Genomic DNA, 10,086 nt, shown 5'->3' on the forward strand with positions numbered 1-10,086 from the left:
CAATTTTCTAGGCATTCCTTGATCCAGGTCAGTTTTCAGTGTAGATTAACCATTAGAAACCAGAGATATGTGTGTGTATGTGTGTGTGTGTGTGTGTGTGTATGTGTGTGAGTGTGTATGTGAGTGTGTGTGTGTGTGTGTGTGTGTGTGTGTGGTGGGATGGGGTGGAAGGAGGGTTGTATGAGGAAATAAACATTCTTGGCTGGAGTGGAAGGTGGGGTTGTGGGGATTATGAATGAGCCATTGTGGAATTCTGCCAGGTGAGGGTCATCAGTTTTTCTCAACTGTGTAACCAGTTAAGGCAGAACTTTCAAAAATCAGGGCACAGAGAGGCTTCTCCACCCTCTTTGGGATCATGTCCCAAGAAACCCATCCTAAGCTAAGTGAGGAATGGACCCTCCAAACTCAGCAACAGTGAGAGCGCTGTACCTACTTGTTACCCCCTTCACAAGTGCATAGCTCACGGCAGCTCACCATATCATAGCACATCTCATTAGTCTAGGAAAAGACCAAAATTCTAACTTGAGACACACTTTTTTTACTAAGTAGGTACTTACTGCCTTTACACCAGTGTAAAGCTGTAAAATTTCTAAGTAAAACCGTCACAATTTGGGTTCCAGTCCCCATCATCTCCCACCCTGAGCTACCTACAAATGTACCAATGACAACTCAAAGCCACAAGACACGCTTAACACAAGGCCTGGAATTTTTCCCCCTTCTGTTTAGAATATTTGTTAAGTAGATCAGTTTTGCCTACTTTGGATTTTATAAAGTATTATAGCAGAGCACACATTCTTGTTTTGGCTGCATTATTTCATTGAGTGTAATGTCAGAGGCCTTCTTCTATGTCATTGCATATGTTTTTCTATTTCTGAGTATGATTTTATTGCAATATATTCCTAAAATTCTTTTTGTTGTTGGTCGTGGGGCTTGAGCTCTGGGCCTGGGCGCTGTCTCCCAGCTCTTCAGCTCAAGGCTAGCACTCTACCACTTGAGCTACAGCGCCACTTCTGGCCTTTTCTGCTTATATGGTGCTGAGGAATAGAACCCAGGGCCTCATGCATGCAAGGCAAGCACTCTACCACTGAGCCACCTTCCCAGCCAGCTAAAATTCTTTGTAAAAAATCTAACATAGTATACCAATGGGTTTGAATTCAACATGTCAATTTATGGTATAATGCATCTTGATCAATGAATATCACCTCCTCCTTCATTTTCCCTCCCCATCTAGCACAACCTCCCCCATACACTCAATTAGCTGGTTTTATTTTCACGTGCACATTGAGTATTGTGATTGTATTCACCCATCCTTCCTCTCTCCATCTATTCCCCTCCTACTTTTAAGCCACACACCTCTCAGACAAGCTATTTTGGAAGGTAAATTTTCCCCCTGTATTGATCCCAAGGCTTGAACTCAGGGCCTGGACAATGTTCCTAAGCTTTTGTGCTCAAGGCTAACATTCCACCACATGAGCCACAGCTTCACTTGTGGCATTTTTGGTGCATACTTGGAGATAAGAGTCTCACAGACCTTTCTGCTTGGGTTACCCTTGAACTGTGATTTTCAGATCTCAGGCTCTTAAGTAGCTAGGATTACAGGGGTTAGCCACCGGCACCCATGTTAGAAGGTAAATTTTATATGACAGTAATGAATGTAAAGAATTTTTTAATTTAAAAAATTGAGATTACATGCAAAATGAACTTACACATCAAGTTCTCCTTGATTTTTTGCTAGCAATCTGAATATTTAAATGGCATAGTAGGAGTATAAGATGTGACTCCAGGATTTAACCCCAAATTCCCGGGTGCATGCTTCCTTGCTCCTCGTTTCCCAGGGGGGAACTTGTCAGTAAGTTTTTGAGAACTAATGACTTACTCTGTGGTGGGTGTGACAGCCACACAGAAAACCAAGCAGAGAATAGGAACCATATTTTTGGACTTTGAACATGCAAATTTTCTACCTTCCCACATAGCTAACTCTTAAAGGTTGTTCATTTCTGTGCTAGAATGTTCTAGTGAACTCTACTCTAGATGGTGTCTAGGATAACAATGTATTTAGTTTATCTGACAGACAGTTGTGAGTGTGGGTCCAGCATCCTGACTATAAATAGGATTTTATTAAAAACCCATGGCAGGCAATCTCTGCCTGCCATTTGGCGGGTGGACTGCTCCACTATTTCAGGCCTCTCTTTCGGTACAATGCAGAGCTGTACAAGTTGGATACCAAGTGGTACTAATTCTGGACTCTGCTTAGGGAAATACATTTGCATCTATGTCATCCTTTCAGTTTGACAGATGAGTAGAAAGAGCCACAGAGGTGTTGCTTGCTCGAGATTCTAAAACTCCTAAGCAGAAGCTGTGTGTTTCCTATTCTGTCGGAGTAAACGGTGTTACTATTTTTGGGTCAGTGTTCTTTTCCATTTCTGGTTATCGTGATCAGAGAGTGAAAGAGAGAGAGACAGAGAGAGACAGAGAGACAGATTCTACTTTGTCTCTAAGATACTTTCTGATGTCTTTCAGGCAACTCACAAGACAGGCATTGTCACATGAATTCTCACATAGTAGGTTCTATGGAACAAAACCGTATACACTATGACCCCTTCCAATGGTGCCAGGAAACACTGTGAAAGACATGGGCTTCAACTCTTTTTAATAGCTTGTCAAAACATGTTATCTCCTTAATGCTAAGACCTTAGAAAAGAGTCAGAGGGGACTAAATCTCACCAGGAATGAGTACAATTCATCGGAAAGGAAAAAAGAAAAGGCCTTTAAAGGGTGGTTAATAGAGTAAAAATGATTTCAAGCTTTTAGGAAGAGAAAAACTCTCTGAAAATTCCATCTATATGCAAAAAGGGTAATATGAAAATAAGAGTCTAATAGTATTGTGGTGATCAGATGGAAGGGCAATTGGCCACTGACAGGAAATAAGAGGATTAGAGTTAGGGACCTTGTCATACCAGAAGTTTAGTCTCATGGGTACATTTTCTTCAGCAACTCAGAAGGAAAAACCAAAACAAAAAAAATCAATTTAGGAGACTGTTTCAGATCAAGCCATTGTATTTTTGTTTTAATTGGAGAGGCAGTGTCATATAATACAGGGCACATGGGATGGTGTTTCCAGTCTCCTCTAGCCTGGGCCACCTACCAGCTGACCTATCTGTCACTAACCCTATAGGGAACAAACAGAACACACTAGCAATGACAAAGAATGCATGAATTCAGCATGATCGCATCGATTTGTATGCTCTTGTTCCATTATCCCAACTGCCAGGAATGCCCTCCTCCTTCTTCTACCACTTCCTTCTCCTTGGCAGCCTCTGAGCCTTGCATGAAACTTTTGTGAATAGTGAGGCTTTTTTTTTTTTTCCCAGTGTGATTCTCAGGCAACTCTTGTTCTTTTTTTCTCATAGCTTCTGCACTGCAAGTGATCACAGAGCTGTCTGGCTGTGGCTGAGATGTTGAGATCTTTCCAGGCAGGGTCTGTCTTAATTCATTTTCTTCTCTAGCATTTACCAGGGCCTCTACTGGAAAGCATTTATAATGGTAATACCTGCCCGTTAACTAAGCAGTGTCTAGGAGAAAATTCACATGTTGCCTTTGTGAACATGTCAAAGATTCCTGAACACGCTTTGGTCAACTATCATGATGGAAACTGAAATGAATAAGAAACTTTGCCAGTTTGTGTTGGCAGGGCACCAGGTTCAAAACCACATTCATTGTGGTCTGTTTCGTGTACATGTCAGTCTAGAGAAAAGACCTGAGAGAATGATTTGTGGACAGGAAGTGTTCTGTTAATAAAATGGAATGAGCGTGGAATGGCAGCTACAATGCCCTGTATCCCAACCTTTCCTGACAATGATCCTTCTGCTTCGGTTTCTGTGGACCACGTTCACCTCTTTCCTCTTACCATCTCTGGTCATACCCTCCTTGGTGCTGCGGAGAGGTGATGATTGGTGGATAATTCTGGACACTGTCTCTTGTAGTACTTCCACCCCAGGGAGTTGTACTCTGTCTCTTCTTATGTTTAGCAATATTAAGCAGTCGGAAAGCTTCATAGTGCGGCCCTGGAATATTGCTTTACAGCTCAGAGCTTAAGTGTTCGGACTCTGGACTCTCTTGATTTGCATTCGTTGCTTTCATTGGGCAAGCTGATTACCTTACACTTGAGCTGCTAGGACATGAGATTGAATGGCTTAAACAACAGACAAACATTTATTTCCTCATAGTTTTGGGGGCTGGAAGTTCAAAGATCAAGGTGCCAGTTGGTTCAGTTTTTGCTTAGGATCCTAGTCTTGGATCATTATGTAGTTGTCTTTTCAATGTCTTTTCATATGTGTGTGTATGAGAGAGACAGGGAGATAGACAGAGAAAGGAGGAAGGAAAAGAGGGAGAGAAGGAGAGAAAAAAGAGAGATGATGAGAGATCATGGCTTTCAGTTCTTCTTATAAAGCCTGTCTCTTATGATCTAATTATTTCCCAATGGTCCTAAATCCCAAGTATCATCATAGGGGAGACCATGAATTCTCAGTGACCCAAACATTCATCCCACTGATTCCCTGTGCCTCAGTTTCCTTGTAAATGGAGTGTCTAATAGTAGCACTTACCATATAAAACTATATTATTAAGAATATTAATTATAACACTATATCTGTAAAAACTCATGAAATCATTCCCGGCACACTGTAAACCAAGTTATATATAACTTATTATATAACCTCTTGCTCTTGTGAAAGATTTCAAAGAATGTGAACAGTGTGAAAGGGAATCTACGTAAATTCCTGGGCAGTGTCACGATAGAGAACCATCAGACAGAAGGATATTCAATATTCTGTCACTGAGCCTGGTGAGATTTCATGAAAGGAGGCAATTGTTTAGTGTTGGTGCCTAAGCCTTACGTTTTTGCCTTTTCTATTTGTTGGAGAAGATGGAGCCCTTTATTTAGATACTTCTGCCTCTCAGGGAGCTTGATCATTGTCCCCATTTAGCTAATATTTACTTTTTTATATTTAACTCAGTGGTATTTTAGCATAAGCACAAAGTTGTGCATTGGCCACTCCCCTCTAATTCTAGAACATTTTTTCACCCCAACATCGATTGTCAGTTACTCTTCTTTGCTCTCTGTCCCTACTCATTTTTCTATCTCCATAGATTTCCCCCTGCTGGATATCTCTTATAAATGGAATCATACAATAAGAGCCACTTTTGTGTCTGTCTTTCTTCAATTAACATAATATTTTCAAGGTTCCCTTATGGTGTCAGCTTTGCTAGAACCTTTTAACAGCAGAATAATATTCCATTTTAAGGATATGTAACATTTTATTTGTTCCATCACCAATTGTTAATCACTTGGATTATTTCCATGTTCTAGATTTTACAAATTATGCTTCTATGAATATTCATATACAACTTTTTGTGTACATTTTTGAACTTTTGAACTATATATATATATATATAATTTATTTGTTTATTTAGGTGCCAGGCTTGGGGTTGAGCTCAGGGTCAGGGCCTGGGCACTGTCCCTGAGCTCTTGTGCTTACTCTTCTACCTTTTTGGTGGTTAGAGATGAGTGTTTCTTGCCTGTGATGGTTTTGAACTTCAATCCTCAGATCTCAGCCTCCTGAGTGGCTAGGAGTATAGATGTCAGCACCAGCACCTGAATATATATATGCATATATATATATATATATATATATGCTTTATTGCAAGACATTTCAAGCACGTAGAGAAATTAGAGGGACAGTAGGCTCTCCGGACCTCTCTGGACCTCTCATGTCCAATTTTCTTTGTCTTCCCAGTGCTTCTGGGTTATTTAGTCATAAAATTCCACATAAAAGATACCATAATTTGTCTCTGTTTATGGTTTGAATGTGTTTTCCCAAGGGCTTATGTATTGAAGGCTTGGTGCCCAGCTGGTGGTGCTATTGGGGAACGATTGGCTCATGAGAGCATAGATTCATCATTGGATTTATCCCTTGATAAGGTCATACCCAACGTGAGGAGGTGGGGCCTGGTTAGAGGAAGTAGGTCACTGAAGACTTGACTTTGAAGGGTTTGTCTTGCTCCTGGACTGTCTCTCTGATCCCTGGCTGCTATAAGGGAACTTCTTTGCTTTACTTCATGCTCTCTGCCATGTTTGACCTCACCTTATGACCAAAACGATTAGACTAAGTGACTTTGATTATGAATTGAAACCTTTGAAACTGAGCCAAAATAATTCTGTTCTCTATCTCTTTCTCTTCCTTTCTCTTTGAAACTGAGCCAAAATAATTCTGTTCTCTATCTCTTTCTCTTCCTCTTTCTTTCCTTCTCTCTCCTTCTCTTCCCTCTCTCTCCCTCTCCCTCTCCTCCTCCCTCTCTGCTTAATTTCAGAGCCTCATGCTTACTTAGCTTTCTTGTTCAGTTGGCACTTTGCCACTTGAGCGATGTCTCCAGCCTGGTTTTTAACTGCTTAGTTTGGAGAAAGAGTATCAAGGACTTTACTCCTTAAGCTGGCATCAAACATGATGTTTTGGATCTCAGCCTCCTGAGTAGCTAGAATTATAGGTGTGAGCCATTGACAACTGGCTGTTCCTCTTTTAGGTGTTTTCCTTACATATTTTGTCACAGTAATGATAAGTAGTGCTTTTCATTCATTCACTCAATGTAATATTTCTAAGCTTTGTGCATACTGTTACATGCACCAGGGATTTATAAAGTGCCACTACTCTTTTTTTGGCCAAGTAATATGATCTGCTATGAGCAGAACAGAATTTATATTTTGTTTATTCTTTATCCGATTCATGGGTGCTTTTGGGTTCTTTCCAGTTTAGCTCTATATGGACATAGTGACTAAGAGTTTCCTTCCTTCCATTCCTTGTCCTTCCCTTCATTTCTTCCTTTCTTTTTCTCCAGTTCTGGGGTTTGAACTCAGGGCTGGCTTCAAAGTGTGATCCTCAGATCTCAACCTCGTGAGTATCTAGGATTATAGGTGTGAGCCACTGGTGCATGGCTCTTCCTCTCCTTCCTTTCCTTCCTCCTTCCCTCTCTGTCCCTCGGTCTCTGTCTCTCTGTCTCTGTCTCTCTTTTTCTCTCTCTCTTTCTTGTACCTGTACTGGGCCTTGAACTTAGGGATTTGAGCTCTTGCTTAGTTTTTGTGCTCTACCACTGAGCTCTACCTTCACGTCTGCCTTTTCCTGGTTAATTGGAGTCTCTTAGGTTTTTCTGTCCAGGCTGGCTTTGAACTGTGATCCCCAGGTTTCAGCCTCTTGGGTAGTTAGAGTTATAGATGTAAGCACCAACACCTGGCTATGAACTTTCTTGCACAAGACTTTTTGTAGTGTACTTTCATTTATCCTGGGTCTGTAAGTTAACATATTTAAGCTATACAAACGGTGCAAAAAGACACTTCCACTTGTCTATTATTGATATTCAATAATTAATCAGTGCCAATGCTGAGCATTCATAGTCTTTTTTTACTTCAGCCATTCAGATAGCTATTTGGTGAGGTCTCATTTTAAATTTATTGTGAATTGTGTTATCACCCAGAGTATGGGTTGCCTTGGTAAATATTTCATGTGTCTTTAAAAGAAATGTATATTCTCCTGTTGTTAAAAGAGGGTGCTCTATAACGCGTTCATTACAGTGTAGTTCATCCTTTCTCCCTTGTTGACTTCCTGAGAACTTGTTCCATCATTCGGTGAGAGAGTGTTTGAAATCTCTAAATGTAATCCTGGGTTTTTCCATTTCTACTCGAAGTTTTTTTTCTTTCTTTTTTTCCCCCTGAAGTTCTTTTTCTATGTGTCTTGACATTTGATATCTATACGTGTTTAGGATTGTTGTATCTCCTTAATTAATAGACCTTGGCATCAATTTAATGATCTTTATAATTTCTTTACTGTGTATTCTATATTCACGTGATGAAGAGGCCTGGAGTGAAGTGCGAATGCCAGATCCGCATTCTCCAGACCCGCTGCCCCAGCCCAACCTTTCTCCATCCTATCTATCATCAACAAGCTAACCTGTAAGGACTTGCCAGGGGCTCTCATGTATCATGTCTTTTGGTTGGGCTTAGCTAAGGGTGAGAGAAGAATTCTGTTGGATTCTGTGTTAGCCCAATCTCTGCTGGCTTACTCTGAACTGGCCACACCCCTCCACTGAAAGTAATGCTTCCTGGCAGTTAGCGCTTTCAATACAATTATTCTCTTGGAATTCTTACTTAGTAACTCTTTTCTCCCCTTGCATTTCAAGGCAAGGCTGCCAACAGTTTTCGGTCCTTGCTAGCCCCGGGTACTACAGCAACCTCGTTCCCTTTCTTAATGCTCGTATGTGCATCATTAGTTCCTTCTCAGGATCTCAGCTTGAAAATGCCACTACTTTCTTGCCAGGACCATGACTGATACAGTTAGCCTTCGGACTGATTTCCTGAAGCTCATGTTTCCACCATTTGTCCAGTCAGCCAATGCCAGGAAGTACAAGATTAAATACCATAAACAATCTGAAGGGCTGGTCACGCATTGCCAGCAAAAACACTTTCATGAATACAGGGTGTTGGCTCAACAGACATCTCCAAATTGGCTGAACACCAGGCAACAAGTTTAGGCAATCTTTTCCCTGCATTCTTTTCTACAGCCCTGCAATATCGTTAGTGCTGAGTGTTGATCAGCAAGCTGCTGGTACAGGTGCAAGTGTGGAAGCCTGAGATAGCCCATGTTCTAGTCTGTAGTCTGGAATAGTGACAGCTGAGGAGATGGACTGTGAATCTGGGGTGCTGGTAAACTTTCAGTTCCTTGAGATAGATGCAAATGGGAAGGAGAGAACAGGAAGTTCTCTGAGGAGACTTACTAATGCATTTTCATTTGCTTCTCACAGGCTCTATAATCGGATGGGATATTGTCTCCAGGTTCTCTGAGAACTGCCTTTGGAGTCCAGAGTGGCGCCCCATGGCTGCTCTCTTATTCCTGTAACACTGAAAAGGTAGATTCAGTTGCAAAGTTGCAACGTTGGGTGAATTAGTGAGGGCCCCGAGTCCCTGGGGAATATTTGGCAATGGAAGGCATGGCTGGCTTGGTGAGATGAGGTTAGACTGCGGAAAATGCTAGATTGTTTCCCAAAATCTTCCCACCTCCATCCTTCCTAGTTCCTCATAATCTTAGTTGGGGGGGTGAGGGTGGGGGGAGGAAAGGGGAAGCTGGAGACAGAAATTAAAGTTTCAGAGGTCCGATGATAACACACCCCGTGGCTCAGTGTGTCTTTTCTGATTGCTTGGTTGCTCTATACTTCATTTGCGTTGAGGCAGCCAATCAGAGCATGGGTCCAGGGAGTAAAAACTCCTAGACTCAGTACCACCTAGAGACAACTACCTACTGAGCAGAAGGATTGACAGAGCAGCTGCAGCAGCAGCAGTTGCCTGGGCGACTTCCGAATGAATTTCTCGGTTTTCACCTTCCGCTGTCCTGGACTTGATTCATTAAATTCCTGAACCAAAGAGGCCAGAGCCCCAGTGGCTGTCAGTGAAACTGCCACACTGAGCAGTTGGTGCCTTGCTGCAAGGCTGTAACACTAGTGGGCTCTGCCCACTGAAGACTAACAGCAGAAAATCCTGTATCAACATGGCATGGCTCCTCAAAAGCACTGGGAACTGGGTACCCATGGCTCACATACTTCTAAATAACCAGAAACAAAGAAAGCCAAGCTGCAGACATGGTGCAAGTGGAGGAGCACCAGTTCAGTGAACAAGTCAAGTAAGCCTGAGGTCCCTGATATCCAGCCCCAGTATCACCAAAACAAAGTCAAACATCTTGGAGAGAATCAGACATAAGTATTGTCATGGAGTTAGCTTTCTACACAAAGGGCACTTTGTGTAGTGGGAGGATTGGTGTGCCACTTCCAGGGGCAACGTACTTTATCAGCATAAGTGAGCACACATGCACGTAGGAGTAGGAGATGGAGAGCTGGATTATACTAATTGAGCTAGACTGCAGAGATTGAATTATTTCCACTATGATCTCATTCATAGTCTCAGCTAGGGTGCTGGAACATTGATGTAATGCTGAGTTTTTCCTCTGGGTGATGATCATCTTTGGTCCTAATTTTTTTTTTCGGTCAAAA

The sequence above is a fragment of the Dipodomys ordii genome, unplaced genomic scaffold (genome assembly GCF_000151885.1).
Source record: "Dipodomys ordii isolate 6190 unplaced genomic scaffold, Dord_2.0 Scaffold130, whole genome shotgun sequence".
Lineage (NCBI taxonomy): Eukaryota > Metazoa > Chordata > Mammalia > Rodentia > Heteromyidae > Dipodomys > Dipodomys ordii.